Below are 21,504 nucleotides of genomic sequence, written 5' to 3'. Positions count from 1 at the left end.
TATAATAGCTGAAAATTCTGCAACTTAAATGACAATTATTAGATTAGTTTGCTAAGACTGTTTCTTAGCCTGTTCGGGCTGCTATAACAAAAACATGACAGACCAGGTGGTTTAAAGAACAAATATTTATTTCTCACAGTTCTAGAGGCTGGAAGACCAAGATCAAGGCAGCAGCAGATTAGGTGTCTGGTGGGGGTCCACTTCCTGATTCACAGATGGCCATCTTCTTCCTGTGTCCTCACATGGTGGAAGGGTGGAAGAGCTCTCTGGGGTCCCTTTTATAGAAGCACTAATCCCATTCATGAGGGCTCTACTCTCGTGGTCAGATAACCTCCTAAAGGTCCTACCTACTAATATCATCACATTGGGAGTTAAGATTTCAACATGTGAATTTTAGGGGGACACAAACATTTAATGCATAACATTCTGCCCCTGATCAAAGTTCTCCAGAGAAACAGGACCAATAAGAGATATATATATACAGAGAGAGAGAGAGAGAGAGAGAGAGAGAGAATTCATTATGAGGAACAGGTTCACACAATTATGGAGGCTGAGAAGTCCCACGATCTGCTGTCTGCAAGCTGGAGATCCAGAAAACTGGTGGTGTAATTCAGTCTGACACTGAAGGCCTGAGAATTAATGGAACCGACAGTATAAATCCCAATCTGAGGGCAGCAGAAGATCAGATAAGATGTCCCAGCTCACGCAGTGAGGCAGGACAAAAGGGGTGAATTTCTCCTTCATCCATCTTTTGTTCTATTTAGGCCTTCAGTGGATTAGATGATGCCCATCCACACTGGGGAGGGCAATGTACTTTGCTGAGTACACTAATTCAAAAGTTAATCTCATCCAGAAGCACCTTCACAGATACACTCAGAAATAATGTTTAATCTAGGCTCCCCATGGCCAGTCAAGTAGGCACATAGAATTAACCATTGCAAGCTGCCATAACAAAATACCACAGACTGGGTGGTTTAAACAACAGAAATTTATTTTCTCACAATCATGGATGCTAGAAGCCTAAGATCAGGCTTGGTTTCTCCTGAGGCCTCTCTTCTTGGTCTGGCAATGACCGCCTCCTCACTTTATCCTCACATGGTCTTTCTCCTGTGAGCACACATCCCTGGTATCTCTTTGTATCTCCAAGTTTCCACTTATAAGGACACCAATCAGATTGGATTAAGACCCACTCAAACAGCCTCATTTTAACTTAATCATCTCTTTAAAGGCCTTAGCTCCAAATAGATTCTGAGGTGCTGGTGTCTGGGGCTTCAATATATGATCTTAGAGGACATAATTTAGACCACAACAACTATAAACCCACAGATCTAAGTTCAATGAAACAAACACACAAAAAAATGAAGAAAACTACACCAAGGCAAATAATAATTATACTGCTCAAAACTTGTGATAAATAGAAAATGTTCAAAGTAGTCACTAACAAGAAAAACCTTACACCTAGAGGGAAAAAAACAGAAAAGGGCAATGGCAAATTTATTGTTGGAAGCAACAGAAACAAAAAGACATTGGAGCAAGATCATTAAAGTAATAAAACAAAAATACAGTTAGCATAGAACGCTATGACCAAAGAAAATATCTTTCAGAAGCAAAGGTAAAATAATGACTTTTTCAGGCATAAAAAAGGTGAATGAATTCATCACCAGCAAATCCATACTACAAGTATGGTAGAAGGAAGGCTTTTGTGCAAAAGGAAAATGATACCACAGGAAAATATGGATCTACACAAAATCTGAAGAGCACTGGAAATGGTAACCTCATAGGTGACTATATAAGACTTTTTCAAAATTATTTAACTCTATTCAAATATAATACATTCTCTAAACAAAAATCACAGTAATGTAGTACGAGGTTTATAACCCAGGTAAAAGTCAAATGTATGACAAAAATAGCATAATATACCTTAAGTTGTGTAATATCATTTAAAGTTAAATTGTGGTAAGTTAAATATAAATAGAATAAACTCTATAGAAACTGTTAAAATGCCAAAACAACCAATTATATGTAATAAGCCAAAATAAGGGGAAAAATAGAATCATAAAAAATACTTAATCTGAATAAGAAAAATGGAAAAAGTGAACAAAGAACTAGCAAGAAGGCAGAAAACAAATACCAAGAAGGGAGTTTTAAACCCAACCATAGCAACAAACACACTAAATAAAAACGGTCTAAACACCCCAAATAAAAGTCAGCAAGTGTCAGTTTGGACAAAAAGGGAGCACCCAATTATATGCTGCCTATGTCTACAAGAAACCGATTTTAAATAAAAACATACAAATAGGTTAAAAGTAAATGGGGGGGGAATAGATGAACCATGCTAACACTATCAAAAGAATCCTAGAGTGGCTAATTAACAACAGATAAAGCAGATTTGATAACTTTAGCTTTATAATAATTCTTGAAATCAGGTAGTATTACCCTTCCAACTTGGTTCTTCTCTTTTGAAGTTGTTTTGGCTATTCTAGGTCATTTGCAATTCCAAGTAATTTAGAATCAGCTTGTCGTTTTCTATTTAAAAACAGAAAACAAAGAATATTATAAGAGTAAAGAATGTGATGCCAAATGATAAAAGAGTCAAATCATCCAAGAGGACATAATTCTAAACATTTACACAACTAATAAAAGCGCTTCAAAAGACGTGAGTTAAAACTTATAGAACTTGCAAGAGAATTAGAAAAATCCACAATTATAATCAGACATTTCAATATCCCTCTCTCAATAATTGGTGTAATGTCTATATAGACAATCAGATGAGATCTACAGAAAAGCTACAACAACTAGTAAATGAGTTTAACCAATGTTAAAGTATACAGGATCAGTATACAAAAATCAACTCTCTATATATTAGCAACAAGTAATTGGAAATTGATATTAAAAATAATACCATTTGTTGGCACCGGCCCTGTGGCCCAGGGTTTCACCAGTTCGAATCCTGGGCGTGGACATGGCACCACTCATCAAGCCACGCTGAGGTGGCATCCCACATGCCACAACTAGAAGGACCCACAACTAAAAAAATACACAACTATGTACCAGGGGGTTTTGGGGAGAAAAAGGAAAAATCAAATCTTAAAAATAAATAAATAAATAATACCACTTGCAATAGCATCCAAAAATATGAAGTGCTTATGGACTAATCTGACAAAAAATTTAAGATACGTACACTATAAACCATAAAACATACTGAGAAAGATTACAGAAGAACTAATTAAATGGGAAGATATACCTTCCTTATGGGTGGGAAAACACATTTTTAAGATGTCAATCCTCCCCACAATGATCTATTGATTCAACGCAATCCTCAAAAACATTTCAGCAGACTTTTTCGTAGAAATTGCCAAACTGATTACAAATGCAAAGGACCTATAATAGCCAAAGCATCTTTGAAAAAGAAGAAAGTTAGAATACAAATATTATCAAATTTCAAAAACTATTATGAAGCTATGGTAATAAAGACAGTGTACATTTAGCATAAAGATATACAAGTAGATCAATGGAACAAAATAAAGTCCAGATAGATGCACACATATATGGAAAACTGATTTTTTACAAAGGTGCAAAGAGAATTCAGCAGAGAAACACTAGTCTTTTCATCAAATGGTGCTGGAACAATCATGTATCAATATACCAAAAAAACCCAATAACTTTAATTCATATCTTGTACCACATACAAAAATTAACTCAAAATGGATCATAGAACAAAATGCAAAATCTTAAACTATAAAACTTCTAAAAGAAAAAAAAGGAGAAAATATTTTTGACCTTCAGTTAGGCAAAGACTTCTTATAGATGGTACCAAAAGGATAATTCGTAAGAGAGAAGAAAAATTATTGGACTTCATCAGAACTAAGAATGTCTACTGTTCAAATGACATGGTTAAGAGAATAAAAAGACAGGCCACAGACTGAGAGAAAATATTTGCAAATTATATCTGATAAAGGACTCGAATTTAGAATATGTAAAGAACCCACAAAACCCAAAAGTAAGAAAACAAATGGGCTGGCCCAGTGGCACAGTGGTTAAGTTTGCACACTCCACTTTGGCGGCCCAGGGTTTGCAGGTTCAGATCCCGGGCATGGACCTACACACTGCTTACCAAGCCATGCTGTGGTGGTGTCCTACATACAAAATAAAGGAAGATTGGCAGAGATGTTAGATCAGCAGCAGTTTTCCTCAAGCAAAAGGAGGAAGATTAGCAACAGATGCTAACTCAGGGCCAATCTTCCTCACTAAATAAGTAGATAGCTAGCTAGCTAGCTAGCTAGCTAGATAAATAAGTACACAGCCCAATAGTAAAATGAGCTAAAGATTTGAACAGACATTTTAGCAAAGATTTATGGATGGGAAATAAGCTCATAATAAGATACTCAAGATAATTCATTACCAGGCAAATATATATTAATATATATTAATACCAAAATAAGGTATACACATATTAGAATGACCAATATTAAAAAGACTGACTAACTGACTATACTAAGTGTTGGTGAGGCAGTGAAGCAACTGGATCCCTCAAACCCTGCTTCTGGGGGTGTAAAATGATACAACCACTTTGAAAAACAATTTGGTAGTTTCTTAAAGAGTTAATGACTTATCTACCACATGATCCAGTCATTCCATAGCTAAGTACTCAAGAATAAGTACTTAAGTACTAAGAAGAAGAATAGAAGCCTATGTCCATACAAATACTTATAAATATTCATTCAGTTTTATTTGTAATAACCTAAAACGTGAAACAACCCTTATATCCTTCAACAGGTGAAGGGATAAATGGTATAAATCTATAATAGATACTACTCAGCAATAAAAGGTAATGAATTACTGATACACAGTATAACATGGATGAATCTCAAAATCATTTTGCTGAGTGAAATAAGAGGCAAAAAGAATATATACTATATGATTACATTTATAGAAAATTCTAGAATATGAAAACCAATCTATAGCGTCAGAAAGCAGTTCAGTGGTTACCTGGGCATGAGAGATGGGGGGGACAGGAAGGGATTGCCAAGGGGCATCCGGACACTTTCTGGGGAGAGATAAATACGTTCACTATACGGATTGTAGTTATGGTCTCACGGGTGTAAACATACATCAAATTTATCAAATTGACTACTTCATATATGTGTAGGTATTGTATGCCACATTATGCCTCAATAAAGATACATATAATATATATGTATATATGTATATACATCCGCACAAGTACAAGGCTATAAACATACTTGAGAAAGTAATTCACTATTTTTCTAAATGGCAAAATAAAATGACTAATTTAGAATTAGTAATGATTTCAGCTTTAGCTAACCTAATGACAAACATATCTCTATATGAAATCTTTTTGTTTTGCCATTAATTAATCTAATGCTAAAAATATATTTATTTTCTAAGGATTTTTGAAAAGTAAAAATCACTCTCCTGCTGTGACAGACTTAAAAAATTCTCCAAGAGAAAAAAATGTGATTTTAATTTATTTCATCTTAAAACTCTAGAGAACTTAATAAAAACAGTTATTCCTAAAAACAATACTTTATTGCTATATTGTTTTACTAGATCAGAATATTTTAGATTAATCCTTTAAAACACCTTTCGCAACCTGTTGAGCACCTTCACTTTAAACTTTATTTCCACTCACAAGAACTCAGAATTAGTTAAAAAACAAATAAATCAAACAAAAAAACATACTATATCTCAGGTAATACAAGTTCGTGTGCATCTATCCAGCTATGAATAATACTATATTTTAAGAGTTACTAGCTTAAATAGAAATGGAGTATCTTGCACATCATTTCTCCTTCATATATACATTCAAGCAAAGTAAAACAATGATCCAGATACATTTAAATAAGATTTCATTAAAATTCTATAGCTAAACGGTCATTTCTGGCTTTCATTCTTTAATGTATTCCTAGCCAACTATTTACTCAGGCATTGCACTCTGGAAAACCATTACAAGCGTGGATTCTACTTGGTTTCAAGTATTGCTTTCTAGTCAAGTATTATATATGAAATAACATAACTGATATTGGACACGAATGTTATTTTATAATCTTCTAAGCTACTTTGGCTCAACAGAAAGAAAGAAAAACACTCCCCTATCCGTACTGGAAAATAAACATGAAATATTCTGATTGGTTATCATACAGGACTCTTTTGCTTGGTAGTCTTCTAAAAGAGAATTGTTAAGGGTGGGCATAAAGACAACAATACTTCATACTCATATATAATAAGCCCTTATGATAGCCATGATTATATGATAACATAAGTTACGATTTTAAAAACATCCAGCTGTTTATCTACATTTTCCAGTGAGTGTATTTACTTTAAAGTATTTTCGGCCTCCAATATAACCAATGTTAAGTAACCAAAATGTTTGAATGTACACTCATGATGAGTACATGTACACTAGATTCGGGCATACTTGTCATGGTTTGGGTGATGCTTTGAGTTGGTAAGGAGGGTTAATGATATTTAACAAGGACAGCATGGGAACCAAGATTTGCTACAGAAACCTTAAGCCTGTATTAGGAGGTCTGTAACTACAAGGTACAAAGTTCTATCACACTGAATAATATATGAAAGACACTTTATCATACATTCTAAACAGGGGTGCTCTTTCCCTCAAGGGGGCAAAAATTGGTTCTTGGGTGACAAAAAAATATTTGATATCACAATAGTTCGTGGCTCTCTAAAGGGCCACAGAACATAAACAGATATACAGTACATCTGTGGTATTAAAATTTCATGGGGGATGGTAATTATGAAAAAAAGTGTAAATATCTCCTTGGAGGGACATAACGAAAAAAAAAAGTTGAGAAATACTGCATTATAGATAGAAAGTCCAGTTTCTGGTACAAGAAATAAGAGCATGACCACCACGTCTGTGTGAGTATTCCTTTTTGAGTAGACGGTGAAATTGGGTATTTCATTTGGTATGGCTATCTTTATGGTTATGCTTATGCTTATGGTTACCTTTATCACTCTCCACTGAGGTGGATGAGGGATGAGGGAAAGGAGCAGAACTAAGGATCCCTGAAACTTGAAGTATTAGATGAATAATTTCCCCGTCATCTATCCACCTCCACATCTTTCTCTGCACCACTATATTGAAGTCACGTGACTGATTATTTGTAGTCACATAGAACTTTTCAATTTTTGCCTAGTACAAGAATATAGAATTAACTGACATAAATTCCCAAAGGTAAGGTAAATGATAAGACACTAAGAAAAATTCAGAAAAAGCTAAGAAAATTCTGCAATACAATGTCAATGTCAAAGATCTGAATTACTTATTTACTAAGGGTCATTCTCCAAGTAGTATTGTCACAGGGTTTTTTATGTGCTCAAAATTGACCAGGAAAGTTATAGGTGCAAGCTATTTGGATGGTTTATTAATGAGCCAGCCCTTCTTGAAGAAGACCTACGCTGTTGCAGTTGTAGACTTCGGCTCCGTTGATTAATCTGTATAAAATTCCTGTCCCAGGCCCCATAGTTGCCGATCCTCATGTTACAGTGTCTTACAGAACAAACAAGATTTGAAACACATAGAAAAAGAAATAGGGTAAGGCATAGTCATTCTTTTTCTTCTTAGGACATAGTATATTAATGATATGCAGGTAATGGTTGCCAAAGGCAAATTATAAATAACAGAACAGCAAATAGCTAGGCTTTTAAGAAATGGTTTCAAATAGACTTCAACAGCATTCATGGTTGATTCAGGGAAACGACAATGGTTGGGTAGATTGAAAATGATTTTAAAAGCATTGGAGTGCAAACTTTGATATGAATGATCACTGGTAGTTGTACTCTAAGTGGAAAAAGCAGTTCAATACAAACTCAGTAAATTCATGATTATTCATGATAGGGCTATTTACATTAATAATTATCAACCCTTAGTACTCTTTCTCCTGGTTTCCCTACTTCTGGTCATTTCCCTTTTTATCATTACCTTCACTACAGGTGAAGAGGGAGCACAAAAAAGTGGCGAAACACAATTCCATCCATTTTACTACTTATTACCAGAATACCCTAAAACAATAGCTAAGCAGTAGCTGAAGATTTTTATACATTCCCCTTTATCATGAACTTTTAAAAACCGTTTATGTATTGGGTTTTATCTGGATAAGTGAATTTTGTACTCCACATTGCTTATGAAAAGAAAATGATAAAAAGTAAACTTTTCTTTTTTTTTAAAAGATTTTTTTTTCCTTTTTCTCCCCAAAGCCCCCCAGTACATAGTTGTATATTCTTAGTTGTGGGTCCTTCTAGTTGTGGCATGTGGGACGCTGCCTCAGCGTGGCTTGATGAGCGGTGCCATGTCCGCGCCCAGGATGCGAACCAATGATACACCGGGCCGCCTACAGCAGGGCGTGCGAACCCAACTACTTGACCATGGGGCCGGCCCCAGTAAACCTATTTCTAATCAGAATATAAATATACTGATGTCATATTAGTAACATCACCTTTGCTAAGGATCAAAACACATAGAATGGTGTCTTTAACAGCTATGTATAATATTAGATTAAGATAAACTAAGAAAGATTTTCCTTTCATTGGGTGGTGACATAAACACAGTTTGTTAAGAAAATAGTATAATTTTAGTAATCCTTTGCACAAGACCTGTGAAATTATCAAATATAATAACGTATCAAAACTAATATATTCAATTTGAAATGTGAAAATGTTCGTTAAACCCTTAGTTTTTAATCTCACATCAATGAATTAAAATTGCACTGCCCTTTGAGAAAAGATTAGGCATTCTTCTTATAATACAAGATCATGGCTTGATAATAAATTATTCAAACACTGACAACCGTTCAAAAGAAACTTGGAGGTGGTTTAGGAGTATGTAGTATTTATAGATAACGCTATGTTTAGTCCTGTGGCACTGCCGAACAGTTTAAATTGACTTCTTCATCTTATTAAAATCTAAAATTCATATCTTACTCTACATCACGGTAGAAGGTTGTACTATTTACCTCTTGCTGTATAAAAACTTGTCCGAAAACTTAGTGGCTTAAACAACAAATATTTCGTATCTCTCAGTTTCTGTGGGTCAAGAATCTGGGCATGACATCTCTGAGTCCTCTGGTTCAGGGTCGCTCCCAAGGCTGCAAATAACAGTGTGGGCAGGGGTTGAAGTCATCTCGAGGCTGGACCGGGGTGGTTTGGGGGAATCTGCTGCCAAGTTCAATCACGTGGTTGGTAGCAGAATTCAGTTCTTCTGGAGTTGCTAGACTAAGGGGCCAAGTTTCTTCCTGGCAGTTGGCCAAAGGACTCCGTGAGTTTCTTCATATATTGGCCTCTTCATAGAGCAGCTCAAAAGATGGTGCCTGGGTTCATCAGAGCAAAAGTGAGAGAGCAGTAAAGTGATAACAAGAGAAAAGGAAAGTAGAGTCTTTTTGTAATCTACTCTCAGAAGTGACATGTCTTTTGTCATATTCTATTCATCAGAAGCAAGTCACAAGATCCAGCCCACACTCAAGGGGAGGGGGTTACACAAGGGCCTGAACACCAGGAGGGAGGAATCATTGGAAGCTCTTTTGGAAGTTGCCTTCCACAAACTGATACAAAAATGATGTTAACTTCTATTTAAGAAAAAATTAATCAAATAATAACACAACTGCCTTAGTAGTTCTAGATGCCTTGCTCACAAATAAATAAATAAATAAATAAAAGTTAAAGCTTCTGGTGAAAGTTTGTAGTTCAGTACAAAACATTGGATACCATCTTGTTTTCAGAATGATCTAAAGGTTGAGAAGAGCCAAAACCTTCAATGTTTTAATAGGAAAATGTCTAATGCCTGCTTAAAATTTCTGGAGCCAATAATGTTTATTGAATTTCCAAAATGAATTGTTTATGAAAATTTCAATGATCTGAAGCAAATACGGCAAGTATTTGTGGATTTTGCGTATTTTATTCTCTGTACTTTTATGATATTTGAAATATTTCATCATAAAATATCTGATTCCTCAGTTCAGGTAAGTAAAATGACCAGGGGGAGTAAGTAGCTTCCAAAGAGGAATCTGGATACTGTGGTGACACATGGGCAAAGTAAATGACCTATCCCTGACTTTCCCTTCCTTTATCAAGGTACTAATTCACTAGCCCATTTTGAATTAGTTGAATTTGCAATACTGTTGATGAGTTATACTAATACATTCACAATTTCTTCTGTTTCCTTTTGTCTCTAATAGGACACATTTATGAGGATGGAGTTTATAACAGAGTCTGTGTTTATTGAATAAAGTTTCCCTTAGAAACTAATTGGTCCAAATGAGAATAGGAAGCTTTAGTAGTTTCTAAGAGATTCCCAAAGTTTCTGGTTTCATGCTACCCATAGTATCTCAGTAATTTCTTGATAACTCCTTTAGGCAAAAAGAAATGTCTAATAATTCTGCTTATTAAGAATATATATATGATATAATATATATGTAAAAGGTATTTATATTAAATATATATATGTAAAGAGAGAGTCATATTATATTTTAGTAAAGAGTATTTTTATCCTAAAATCTTAGTAGCCATTTAAAACAAGACACATAAATTGAAAGAATTTATATTTTTATTTCATTCTGAAATAACCACTATTACTTACTAATAGGATGTGTTTGCCTGTTGGGCACAGCACAACTTCTCAGATCTTGGAATTGGAGTGGTCACTGCCACCTTCATTTCCTGTTCCACATTGATTTTTGTGTGGTACTTGCCATTTATCAGAACAACCACTGAAAACCCAGCTTGTAAAAGATGTGACATCATAACAAGGAATGTAGTGATCTAGTGTTGAAATGGTGAACTACTTCAAGCAGGTAGTTCACATAGTGTCAGACTGATGTTGAGTTTTGCTGTGTTTCTCTTGAAAATTTAAAACATCTTGCAGCACTACTATGAGCTTGCTGTTTTGCTCTGGGGTGTTTTGGTGCACACTCTGGGACTGGTGGGTCCAAAGTAAAAGTTTCAAATAGCTCTTGTGACTATGAACAACTCTAATAGCCCCTCCAGAGTATCCCAAATCATCAGAAAAAATCGCATAAATCTATATGAAGCTTTATGGGAGTGATCTCAGAAGTGAATCACAGACATCAAAGAGAACATGGCTTGGGATATGACAAAGGTGCCCACTGAGTGGTGCAAGTATAGCTCTCAAAATTGCACTTGTAGACATCCAAAGACCTAGACAACTCTAGATCAACCCTGGGTTGTACATCAGACAGCCTTGTGGAGCTTTGGAAAAGCAAAGGTGCATGGATTTCATCCAAAATCAACTGAATCAGCTTCTCCAGGAGTGAAGATTGGATACCAATATTTTTAAACAGTGGTCTTCGATGTGCCTTCAAGATTGCTAACCACTGCTAGACACATGTGGCCAAGAACTCATCCTTCTAGCTGACCCTTGCCGAGCTTTTTCTGCCATACTAGTTGTTATCCTCTTGTACTTTATGCTCTACTAATCACTAATATGTTCTCCCTATAATTCCGTGAGCTCCAGTTCCTGGAATAATGGAATCTATGAAGAAGGTTTGCAAGCATGCTAACTATATCCCACACGTAGTTCAGGAAGCAATCTCTGGAAGCCCTTTTATACACGCTACTGCTATATCAATGCTTGAGTGATATGAATAATTGGTATTAGGTGTTTAAGAGCGTAGACTTTGGAGTTAAACTTGAGCTTGGATATTTCAGATCTATCACCCATTAGCTGTTGACCACAGGCAAGTTATGCACTCTCTCTGAGCCTTTACTTCCTCATGGAAATCATTTGTATCTACAATTGATTCTCATTATTCACAGATTCCATATCTGCAAATTCATCCACTCACTAACATGTTTTTTAACCCCAAAATCAAGACTCACGGTACTTTCCTGGTCATTTTTGGACATGTGAAGAGTGGTGAAAAATTTGACTCACCTGATGCGCATGTTCCCAGCTGAGGTTGATCAAGGTGACCATTTGCCTTTTTGTTTCAACTCACACCATGTAAACGTGTCCTTTTCGTGGTCTGTTTAGTGCCATATTTTTCACCTCTGTATGCTTTCTGTTTGTGATTTTTCTATTTAAAATGCCCCCAAGTATAGTGCTGAAGTGATGTCCAGTGTTCCTAAGCACAAGAAACCTGTAATATGTACCAATTTGGGAGAAAATACCGTATTAGATAAGCTTCGTTCAGACATGACTTGCAGTGCTGTTGGCCATGAGATTAATGTTAATAAATCAACCATGTATACTAAATAAGCTGTCTTTAAACAAAAACACACATAAAACAAGACGATGTATTGATCCATTGATGAAATTTTGTGACCAGGAGTCTAACCCTGTATTTTGCCTAGGAATGACAGTTCAGTATTCACTAATTCGGTGTTTGCAGTGACATTAAAGAACATAACCACTAGAAATAATGAGAATCAACTGTATTTCCAAAGGTTATTGCTAGTATTAAAGGAAATAATATGTGCAAAATACTTAGCATGATATTATATTTTTGTATTAATACTTTGAGTATTAATAATGTGAACTTTGCAGACTAAACTTTTCACACAGTGCAGAAATCTTTCAGTTCATTGGAAAGGCATGTTCCTACTTCAATGCACTAAATGACTCCTTCTTGCCTCAGGCAATACGAGAATGTGGCTCAATAGCCCATGCATAGAAATAGCATTATACCAAGCAGTGACCTACTCAAAAAGAAATATTTCAAGTGCAATGCAAATTGTTGTCCCTTGTCAATTCTTGTCCTAAATAACACATCCTGCAAATTCCATTGGATAGCTTTTCCTTTAGATGCATTTATTTTTCTGACAAATTTCTGTGGCCCTTTTATATTTTCTAACATCTCTATGAGCTTGTCTTTAAGCCTTAGCAATGGAAGAGACTCAGGCTAATTTAAGTCTCATTCCTAACATCATAATTTAAAATAAAATACTATTTATCTATCAATTCTTCCAGACTGCAAAAATACCTATTAAATACAAAGACAAAGTCAAAATAACTGATTAAAAGCAAGCCTTGTGTATATGTGAATGAGTGTGTGGGTATGTGTGCATAAAATTATTTTAGTGATTTATCTAACTGCTATAAGGAAATGTCATTTTTGAATTTTGAGAGATTAATGATTTATATAGATGTATGTAACAGACTGCTGCCAAGATAATTGTCAAAATTCTGCTTCAGACACGCATTTTTTGACAGCTGAAAACTCAGAACTTATTTTTACTGCTTTACTAGTTTGCAACATTTTATCACTGACATTCATTAACTGCTTTGTTATATATTTTTAGTGCCAGAGCAAGACTTAAAAAGCAATGCTCTTTTGAAAGGCCATAAAATAATGACTTCTACTACTAAAAGCTAAATGCTGCCCATATTTTAGAACAAAAGATGAAATCTCCATTTGAGCCTGGAAATCATGTATACAAGGTTTTGATTTTGTGCCTCACTCCCACCTAAATTCTAAGAACTACTAGTTTAATTTATTCTAGACATTCTGAGTGTCTTTCTCAAATATCTTAGAATATTGCTTTGAATCTAGCCATGGCAACTAACTGTGAAAATGAAAAACAAAAAGCTAGCTTGCTTACCAATTTTTAAGCTTTCAAACTCAGAGAAATCTTAAATAATTAATGCAGATATTTAAAACACAAAGTACTTGGCACTTGATTTAATTCTGTTAAGCAGTCCAAGTCTAGGATTACTTGAATGTTAACCACAGTTTCTACTGATCTTAAGCAAATACTCAGTTATGTCTCCAGCAAAAATGGGTTTATTCTGGATCAGCAAAGAATTGCAATTCCACATCTGCAAGGCCGCCAGCCAGGTGCAAGACCCCAGCAACAAGGGGAGGAGAAACTCTTTTCATAGACCGGAGGAAGTTGGAGGGCTATTGTAAACAAAGGGTCCATTGGAGAAGGCTAGGAGTGTCGTGCCTTTTCATTGGCTAAGTTGTGACAGTCTCTCATTGGCTGAGCTGTTGCTGGGCAGGAAAAGGAAGTCTGTCTTCCTCCTGTTGGACGCTGCAATCTTTGTAGGGGGTGAGAGCTCCTCCTTCTGGCCTTCTGACTCCAGTTTAAATGAGGTTTCTGTTTATTAATTTTCACATTTCTAAATCATACTTGAAGATGGACAGCAAAGCATATCCTAATTAACATTAAAATCAAGTCAAATTTATATTCTGCCTCATTCCTTTCTATTTTTGGAATCCTTCCCCATCCACCAAATGCCCAATGTCACTATGCTGCACCTATCCCTATTTAGGACTCTCCAGGTAATCCCACCAAGCTGAATAAACACGTATCTCAAAATATGGAAAACTGAACTCAATTATACGATTTGTCCTCTAAGTGACAGGTTCAAGGGTCACATGATTATGTTTGAATTTGTATATTTTACACAGAGAAAAATGAGAAAATAAGGGTGATATAGTGAGCATCAACATAAAGCTGTGTATTCAATTTAAAGAAATATGTTTTTTCTGAAGTAATATTCTTTGTATGTTTTTAGTGCTCGAAGATCCTTTCTTTGTGAAATTCGTGATAGTAAGTGACATTTTAAAAATATAATTACTTGGAAAAATAAAAATTGGACAACTCTACATGAAATATAAACATCTGGGTACCCCTGCTCCATGAGACACCAAAATGACCAGGGGAAAACACACACACACAACCCACACACATACTCAACAAAAAGGATTAGGCCCACTGGCTGTTTAACATCATAGAAACAAAACCAACTGGTTAATAGACTTTTTGCCTATTTCTAAAGGCAGTAAATAAACACAACACAATATAAGTATTCCTTACCTTAACTACTGTGCAACAATAAAAATTTTAAGCCAAAGTTATGATTTCATCAACACAGATAATGATGTTCCTCTAAAAATCGCCTCTATTCTGCTGTTCAGTTGCACAATGCTTAGTTGAGCTGACATTGTAGTGTGGATGTTTAAAAAGAAAAGGCTAATATATATCCTAAAATAATAAAACAAAGAGTTACATGTAATGAGCCAACAAAAGAAATATGATGGAATCATTAAAATATTCAATTAATCCAAAATAAATCAGAAAAAGAGGAAAATGGGAACAAAGAACACATGATACAAATAAAACACAAATGGCAACAGGATGGATTTAACCCCACACATATCAATAATTACTTTAAATGCAACAGTCTAAATGCCTCAATTAAAAGTCAGAGATTCTCATATTGGATAAATAAAGCAAAACCTAACTATATACTGCCTAATTGGAACCTACTGTAAATATAAATACACAACATACATTAAAAGTAACAGGATGCACATTAGTTTGCTGAAGTGTCTGTAAAAAAGTACCAAAATTAGAGTGGCTTAAAACACCAAATTTATTATCTTATAGTTCTGAAGGCTAGACGTCTTTAAACAAGGTGTTAGCATGGCAATGCTCCCTCTGAGATTCTGGGAACAATTCTTCCTTGCCTCTTCCTAGCTTCTCGTGGTGGCTAGAAACTTTTGGCATTCCTTGGCTTACAGCTACATCAGACCAATCTCTGTTTCCATCCTCACATGGCATTCTCCCTGTGTCTGTGTCTTCACATCATCTTTTCTCTGTACATATCTGTCTCTGTGTCCAAATTTCTCTTTTTTATAAGGACACTGATCATATCGGACTAGGGCCCGCTATAAGGACCTCATTTTAACTCTGTAAAGACCCTATTTCCAAAGATCACACTCTGATGTTCTGGGCTTTGGGAGTTCAACGTATCTTTTTGGGAGGACACAATTCAACCCATAACATATGGAAAAAGATATACCATGCCAACGTTAACCAAAAGAAAGCTCAAGTGGCTAAATTAACATAAGCCAAAGTAGATTTCAGAGCAAAGGATATTACCAAAGATAAAGAAGGTAATTTTATAATATTAAAGTCATCAATACATAATGAGGACACAACATTACTAAACATTTATATATATAATAACAGGTGCCAAATACATGAAGCAAAAACTGATAGGAACAGGAAGAGAAATAGATCCATAATTATAGCCAGAGATTCTAATACTGATCTCCTGGTAATTGACAGAACAAGTAGAAAGTCAGCAAGGATATGGTAGATGAACAGCACTATCAAGCAATTTGACCCTATTGACATTTACAATACACTCCACACAACAACAGTAGAATATACATTATCTTAAAATGCACATGGAATGTTGACCAAGATAGATCATATTCTTGGCCGTAATAAAAAGTCTCAATGAATTTAAAAGGATTCAAGTAATATCAAGTATGTTCTCTGATCACATGGAATTAAATTAGAAATCAATAACATAAAAATTTTCTGTAAAATCCTGAAGTATTTACAAACTGTAGAGGAGGAGAAAGTTTTCTTCAGCCCTCTTAGGGTCCCTCACTGGTCTGAAAATTAAACTCGCAAGGACAGATTAATAGGAGAAAAGTATACATATCTTATTAAATTTTTACGTGTCCATGGGAGCCTTCACAAGAGAATGAAGACCTGAAGAAGTGACCAGAGTAGGAAGTTTTTATACCTTTTAGACAAAGAAACAATAAATTTGTGAAGAATGACAAAACAAAGGGGTTTGGGCTAGGCTTAAATGGTGAATAAGTAACTAGGAAGATAAGGCTTAGCTCAACAAGGTTTGTTTATACAGCTTGTTTTGGCCCCAAATTCCCTGTCTCTTGTGACAAAAATGTCTCCCTTCCTTTACATGGGAGATTTATCTCCTCCTTTCAGGGAAGAAGAGCGAGGTGTGGGGGTGAAGTCAAAGTGACCTTTCTTCTGCTGTTTTTCTCAAACTCCTTCAGCTTAAGATATTCAATATGCCAAGGCGCCGTATTTTGAGGTAATGTGTCCTGAACTCCATCAAAACTAAACACCACGCGTCTAAATAATCCATGGGCAAACACTGATTTCAACAGTTACATTAGAAGAGATTGTGAATTAGGTGAAATTGAAAATACAACATACCAGTATTTGCAGGATGCCACTAAATCAGTGCTTAGGGGGAAATTTGTAGCACTAGATGCTTATACTACAAAAGAAGAAAAGTCGCCACTGAAGGACCTCTGCTTCCACCTTTGGTAACTAGAAAAAGAAGAGTGAATTAACCCCAAAGTAGGTATAAAAGTGAAATATATTAAGATCAACATGGAAACCAATATGATAGAACAAAGAAAAACAATAGACATGAAAGACCAGTATAGCAAAAGCTTCGATATATCCCTGAGAGAAGTTAAAGAACTAAATAAACAGAGAGGTACATCATGTTCATAGGTTGAAACACTCAGAATTGTTAAGATTGTTAATAATACTGCTAACAATACTTAATGATAAGATTGTTGATATTCTCCCAAAATAAATCTATAGATTCCACATAATCCCAATTAAAATCTCTGTTAGCCTTTTGTATAAATTGACAAACTGATTCTGAAATTCATATAGAAATTAAAGGAATCCATAATAGCCAAAACAACTTTGAAAAAGAAGAACAAAATTGGAATACTAATGCTATTTTATTTCAAGTCTTACAAGGCTACTGTAATTAAGACAATATCTGATTGACATAAAACAGAATAGAGTTCAGATATAAACTCACACATATACAGACAACTTAATTTTGACAAACATGCTTTGTCAATTCATTGGAGAAAGGATAGTCTTTTCAGGAAATGGTGCAGAAACAAGAAGCTTTACATATCTTAAAAAGTTAAACATATTCCTTCCATATGGTTCAGCCATTTCACTCCTAAGTTTTTATCAAAGAGTAACGAAAGTATATGTTCATACAGAGACTTGTACACAAATATTCATATAGCTTTATTTGTAATCCAAAACCTGGAAACAAATGTGCAGTGAGTGGATAAACAAACTTTGAAATGCATACAATGGAATACTACTCAGCAATAAAAATTAACAAACTGTAAACGTAGGTTACAACATAGAGGAATCTCAAAATAATTATGCTTAGGGAAAGAAGACATAAAAAGCATAAATACCGCATTATTTCATTTATTTAAAACTCTAGAAAATGCAAAATATTCTGTAATGGCAGAAAGTGGGTCAATGGTTGCCTGTGAAGGTTTAAGGGTGAGGATTACAAAGGGGTACTAGGGAAATTTTTTGGCTAGGTGGATATACTCATGATGTTAATTTTGGTGATGGTTTCACCATTATAAATATATGTTAAGACTGTCAAACTATATATTTTAAATATGTGCAATTTATTTACATCAATTATACCTCAATAAAACTGTTAACATTTAAAAAAATATTACAGTCATTATTTTTAACAGCTCCTCAGATGGTTCTAATATGTACACAGGTTTGAGAACCAGAGAGCTACCTATTTCACCCCAAGGTGGAATACAGTTGATTGCCCAGACATCTACATACCATCGGTCCCTTTTTCTGTCTTCTATTTTTGCAATTATTTGCTTAAGAAGATTTAAGCTATTTTTCAGTTCAGCTAGATAAGGACCCAGTTTGAAAACAGGTATATTTTCAGTAATTTTTAACTCCCAGAAGTATTGTCTGTGATGTTGCTATAAATCATGGAATGTTAAAGGAAGAGACAAGCCTGTGGATCATCTTTCCTCAATCTTTTGTTAGCTGATGGGACAGAGTGAACTTTTAGGGAGACTGAAGAAGATACTATAATATTGGAATTAAAACAGTCTCTTTAAGGTTTCCTCTCTGAGCCAGCCACAGACCAATAGAGGACAGATAACTAATAAAATATCCTAAGCTTCTTTGGGGGAAAAATATACCGTAGAGATCAAGTAATGCTGCGTACAATACTTTGGTCAAATTACGTATTAGGATTGTGTCCAACTCTGAACATCAGTTTTATGGAAAAAGATCCAGAGGAAGTCCAAACGGATGCTTAAAAATAAAGAAACCAAGGAATTGTCAAAGGAACTATGGCCATTTACCCTATGGAAGAGAAGACTTTGGTTGGACAAGGAGCATGATGTCTATTAAAATTTGAAAGAAAGTGAGGAGCATCTTCTATGATGAGGGTAATACCAATATCCCTGAAGCAGCAACCAAAAGGTGACTCTAGAGGAAATATTTTCATGTTATTATTTTTGTTTCATCATTGCGTTTATGCAAGGTGAGCCTAGGGAAGGACAATTTGTACACACTCCTACTTATATCCTTTCCCAAGGAGCTTGAGATCACCATGCATTCCTCCACATCATAATCACACAACTGACGTGTCTTGAAGCTGGGCTATGACCATGCAGTATAACTCCTCCACAAGAAAATCCCATTAGGAAATAACTCAAAAACCTCTTTGGAAAGAGTCACATGTTCCTACTTCCTAATTGAGAATAAGGACCCAAGTCATTTACACTTTTAGATTAGCCAGGCTTAACTGAAACTCCCAATAGGTTGCCATGCTGATTCAAGGTTACTATTCAGGCTCAGGCATTAATGTCTCAAGTACAGACGCCTTATTTTTGGTGAGAAATTTGACTTTGCAATCTATGATATATTTATATAAACATAAAAGAAAACACTGATTTTGCCTAAATTACCCTTGTTATTTGTGTTCATTCACTAGAGAATCCTAATTCACCAAATCCAAAGATTCACTTTTTTTCTGGAGGCTTATCACACAAACCAATCTCAAAGAAATCAAGTAAATGTATTCCTTTTGGAATCAAAAAATGGAGTTGATAGAAAATAATGAGTCACAGAGTATTCCAGATGGTTAACTCTTGTGTTTAACTGTTATATACCATTAATGAATAGTAAATATATAAACATAAGAATTTTAATATCATAAAATATACTTTTCTGAAACTAAAATGGGAATGCCTGTTTGTTTTATTTTAGAATGTATCTGAATACCTAACAGGTTATTGTTATGAACAGCAACAATTGTTCTATACACTTGTAAACGAAATTCTGGTTATTTCATTATTTTGGTGTTTTGGATTCTGGGTAAATGGAATTATACTATATTGGGCTCAGAATGCATGGATCTCTTCTATTCTCTTGGAGCTTGAGGATAGCATTATTCAGAAATTCAGGGAGATTATACACACACGCGTACATATATATGCATATGCACACAAAATATACTTTATCTGCACTGTTCGTAGGTTTCATGGAAACAAAGCTTTTAGAACTTCATGACTTTCTCCCATTTCTAAAGATGATTGGAAATGTCCTGTTTCTTTGACTGTCGTTCAGCATACACATATCCAGCATCTGACCAGGAATGTGAGTCTTGACATCTCCTGCCAAGGTAGTAATATTGCTTGTAATTGATCTCAGCTGGGCTTTCAATTCTCTACGATAGGCAGGAACATCAATGAGGACAACTCATTTATCCACAGCGGCAGTGGCACCAGCCTATTATAAGAGTACATGAGAATAGATGTACTTTAGAAACTTTAGGCTTTAGAGATAATGTTAAAACGAAGTGAAGTAAGAAAAAAATTAAAGTGCCAAAGGCTTTCTTTCAATAATTTTAAACCTGTTACTTACGATGAAAACAAATCAGAACACATAAATGAAAATTATTCTAATGGGTTTTCCAAGAAAGGAAACAGTATAGTGCAAAGTTCAGAGCATGGACTTTGACTCAGTTTATTCATCTGCTAAATGAGGTAACCATTTCTAATACCAGAGTGTGGTAAGAACTGAATTAGATATCACATATTAAGTGCTTAGCACAGGGCCTGTCATATAGTTATGATTGTGTATATTGAAGCTATTATAATTTAGAACAGGGGTGGTCTTCAAGCTTTTGCTTCCAGAGACCCAAACAAGGTGTCCTCATGTCAAGTTTTATTTACCTGGAAAGTATTTTAAACTATATTTTATTGGACAATACTTTGGAAGAAAGTATGGAAGTAGCATCATTCTTTGTTGAACCAATTGCCCTAAATATTTATTCATAATTAATTGAAGGTGCCTATATACGTACCATTTCCATTGCAAAATAAGTTCTAAGTATATTCATTTTATGCCTTGTCATAGAGTACATTTCAGTTTGTGCATACATGTGACACTGAAGTCTCTGTGTAGGGTAGAGTATCTTCATAAGTTAGTTGCCAGATATTTCTCCCTTTTGAACATATGTGATGTGAATGTACATGTGAGTGCAAACATATATGCACCTGTGTGTGTGTTTAAAGGCAAAAATCATATAACTGGGGCCAGGTAAATGTTTGTATCAGAAACTAGAGAAAAATATGTCCAATATAACTATGTAATTGCTATAATAAGTGGCTATAAAGCCACCCTGCCCTTATGCATTGAGGCTCAGAAACGTGAATAGCTTATTGATGTATTCTGCCTATCAGAAAATATACAAATATAACACATTAATTCCATGCCAAAAAAATAATTTATAGGATTCTACTGCCTCTGGGAGCCAGGAGAAGCTAATTCTCACATTGCCTTCATCTGCCTTTTGGTTAAAAGGAGTATTTCCCTGTCAGTATAACAGGTAGAGAAATTTCATTTCATTGC

General features: G+C 35.0%; 2 long non-coding RNA genes across 2 annotated transcripts in view; both read right to left on the bottom strand.

Annotated features, from left to right (window-relative positions):
* Positions 1 to 973: 973 nt before the first annotated feature.
* On the bottom strand, positions 974 to 17,100 carry LOC139081174 (uncharacterized). The gene is made up of 5 exons (XR_011536266.1): positions 16,984 to 17,100; positions 14,818 to 14,985; positions 11,930 to 12,134; positions 8,997 to 9,350; positions 974 to 2,526 (listed from the first exon to the last, which is right to left on the bottom strand). It is a non-coding gene; the product is annotated as an uncharacterized lncRNA (long non-coding RNA).
* A 409-nt stretch (positions 17,101 to 17,509) lies between these two features.
* Positions 17,510 to 21,504, bottom strand: part of LOC139081173 (uncharacterized) — a 36,208-nt gene continuing 32,213 nt past the window's right edge. The window contains exon 4 of the long non-coding RNA XR_011536265.1: positions 17,510 to 20,379. This is a non-coding gene — a long non-coding RNA (uncharacterized lncRNA). The remainder of the gene's footprint in view (positions 20,380 to 21,504) is intronic.

The sequence above is a fragment of the Equus przewalskii genome, chromosome X (genome assembly GCF_037783145.1).
Source record: "Equus przewalskii isolate Varuska chromosome X, EquPr2, whole genome shotgun sequence".
Taxonomy (NCBI): Eukaryota; Metazoa; Chordata; class Mammalia; order Perissodactyla; family Equidae; genus Equus; species Equus przewalskii.
This window is presented reverse-complemented; position numbering and strand designations above follow the sequence as displayed.